Source organism: Gracilinanus agilis, unplaced genomic scaffold, assembly GCF_016433145.1.
Source record: "Gracilinanus agilis isolate LMUSP501 unplaced genomic scaffold, AgileGrace unplaced_scaffold23498, whole genome shotgun sequence".
NCBI classification, from domain to species: Eukaryota; Metazoa; Chordata; class Mammalia; order Didelphimorphia; family Didelphidae; genus Gracilinanus; species Gracilinanus agilis.
The window spans coordinates 1,073-4,011 of NW_025355244.1; the positions used below are offsets into that span (position 1 = coordinate 1,073).

Here is a 2,939-nt window from a genome sequence, read left to right on the forward strand (position 1 = left end):
TTATATATGTGAGATACACACACACACACACACACACATAAATAACAGTTATAACTTCATAGACATTAGCTAGATGAGTGGATAGAATGCTGAGCATGGAACCAGAAAGATGTGAGTTAAAATTCTGCCTCTGACACTTACTAGCTAGCTGTTTGATTTTGGGCAAGTTATTTAGCTTCTGTTTGCCTTAATCCATTGGAGAAGGAAATAGCAGACCACTCCTGTGTCTATCAAGGAAACCTCATGGACAGTATCAGTATGCTATGGGTACAGGAACTCCCAAAGAGTTGGTCAGAACTGAACAACAACAAGGAAACAGCTCATCTAGCCCAATTTCCTCATTGGTACAGATGAGGAAACTGAGACCTAATGGGGAGTAAATGTGTCTTCCCAGGGAAATGTGAGCTCTTTGAGTTCTCTTGGAATGACTGTTTTTCATTTTCTTTGGATGCCCTAGGCATAGCACAGGCCAAGCATTTAACTAGGTGCTAGGAGGGAAATGAAGTAACCTCCCTACTCTCAAGGCTTTTGCTATCTGATAATGGGGACAAAAAAACTGATTGTGGAGTTAACTTACCTCATAGCTATGGAACATGAGAAAGTATAAAGGTAAATGAGGCCACCAATAAAGGGCAATGAGATATTACATGAAAAGAGATCACTCAAATTGAGGGGTATCAAGGAAAGCTTGAGCCTTAATTATGTCATCAAAAAGGGCCTGGATTTAGAGTTAAAAGACTAAATTCTGCCCCTGCCATTGAGGAAGCTAACAAACTTCTCTGAATTTCTTACCTCATCTGTAAAATGAGGGGGTTAGATAGGATCCCTATGGCTGCTCTAAAGGTCTACTCCAAGAGCTATTTGGGTTCAAAAGAAGAAGAAGCCAATTTTCATCATTGTTGGGATCTAGGAAAATTCCTAGTAAGAGGCACAGAAACAGCCTCGTAGTAGATAGAGCTATCTCAACCACTTGTTGCTATTCAGTTCTCAGATCAACACATGATACCAGAGTCAAACTTGTGAATTGAATCCTTTTATTAACAGGCCCAGGACTTCCTCCTGCTCTCTACCTTGAGGGGCCCTTTATAAGGCTGAATTTAAGAGACCAAAAAAGGACCCTCCTGGGGCAGGGGGGAGACTACCCTCCCAAAGAGCCTGTCTTTCCAAAAAGCCTGATTGCAAGAAAGGTGGCCAGGTCTTGGGCTCCAAGCTCCCCTGAAGATCTTCAGATTGGGGTGATGGAGAGATGTCTTTAGGCTCAACATTTCCCTGGAGGACAGCGACCTGCAAATGTGGAGAAGGGTTAGGGTAGTGTTGGTCCTTAACTTAGCAATATATAACCCCACCAGATGAATGGTGGAATTCTAGGTAGGGTATGGAAGCTCTTTGGTGAGGAAGACACTTTCCACAGCTCCTTTATGTAACTGCTGGCCTGGCCCTGGTCAATGGTGCTAAAAGTTTGGGAGCCATTTCTCCCTGAAGAAGTCTCACCTCCATAGCCATTTCTTAGAAAGCCATTGAAGTTGTTCTTTACATCTGGTCCACCTAAATTGGAAACAGACAACCTCTAGTCAATAGGTAGGAAATCCCCACAGATTTCTTCTCATCCAGATACCCTTCCTTCTTATTTTTCAAATTCTCAACCCCATTTTAAGATCCCAAGTAGGATATAGGTGTAAAGAACTTTTCTTACAAGGTATCAGCAGACAGTCACTGATAGCTATTCTTTGGCCTTTCTGGATGGCTTTCTGGATGGTAAGACACCCAAAGAGTGTCTTACTTTCTCTGGGCCTCTTCCACATATCACTATAGTATATCATTATCCTTTCATCAAAGCTTAGTGGAACACTAAATTTTTAGGATGTCTTTGATTCCAATCCCCTTGAAACTGAGACTTGTATAATTGTATAATTGGCAGAACTAGTATTCTTTTCTCGTGCCTAGTTCAATGTTCTCTCTCACTTACCATAAGTCCCAGGGACTGGCTCTGGTCTTAACTGACCGTAGAGACCTGAAAGGGAGGAAGAGAGAAAAAAAATGGAGTAAGATGGGGAGAAGTATATGCTATATGAAGAAGAAGGGTGCCCTTTCTGCATCATATCCATTCTGGCATTCAGCTCTACTATGAGGGGAAACAGAAAGAGAAGATAGTGTGCTTCCTCCTTTTAGGAACTTACTGCTTAGTTGGGGAGATGAGATGGACACACAGAAGACAAGATATATAAATATTATGTAATGTGGAACAGATGGTAAGTGCCACTGGAGGCAGCTAGGTAGTGTAGTGGATAAAGTCCATCTCAGAGGATTTGTGGTGAGGATCAAATGATATAACATATCATTTATATCGTCATATCATGTAGAACACTTTACAAAGTGTTATATAAATGCTAGTTATTAGTATTGCTGAGTAGGGAGAGATGAATGTGGGCTAAGGTGTGATTGGAGAAAATGTGGCTTGAGTTGAGACTTAAAGGACACAGAGGCATTAGGAAGGAAACTGGGGAGTAAATTCTGAGTAGGAGGAATGGTATTAGCTTAGCACAGTGCCTGGCACTTAATACATGCTTGTTTAAGGCAGGAAGCTTAATGTTGTGTTTGGGGACTATGAGAAGATCAGCAACAAACTCGGAGCTGAGTCATACAGTAGTATAATCCTCTTATTTTGCCTTTGGAGAATTTGAGATCCAGAGATTCGAATGAACTTACTGAAAGAGGTCAGTGGTAGAAAGCAGGGAGTAGAAGCCAAGTATCTTGTCTTATTTTTTTTTTAAACTAGAAGGAATTCTGAGATGTAATCGAAACTATTTCCATGGCTTCAGGCAAGAATGTTATCACCATTATATGAAAATCTATTCTTTTGTAATAAGATCTTTCTTTCTTTCCTTCCTTCTTTCCTTCCTTCTTTCCTTCCTTCTTTCCTTCCTTCTTTCCTTCCTTCC

General features: G+C 41.0%; 1 long non-coding RNA gene across 1 annotated transcript; it reads right to left on the bottom strand.

Annotated features, from left to right (window-relative positions):
- Positions 1-1,037: 1,037 nt before the first annotated feature.
- On the bottom strand, positions 1,038-2,014 carry LOC123254511. The gene is made up of 3 exons (XR_006506677.1): positions 1,967-2,014; positions 1,492-1,545; positions 1,038-1,284 (listed from the first exon to the last, which is right to left on the bottom strand). It is a non-coding gene; the product is annotated as an uncharacterized LOC123254511 (long non-coding RNA).
- Positions 2,015-2,939: the final 925 nt, after the last annotated feature.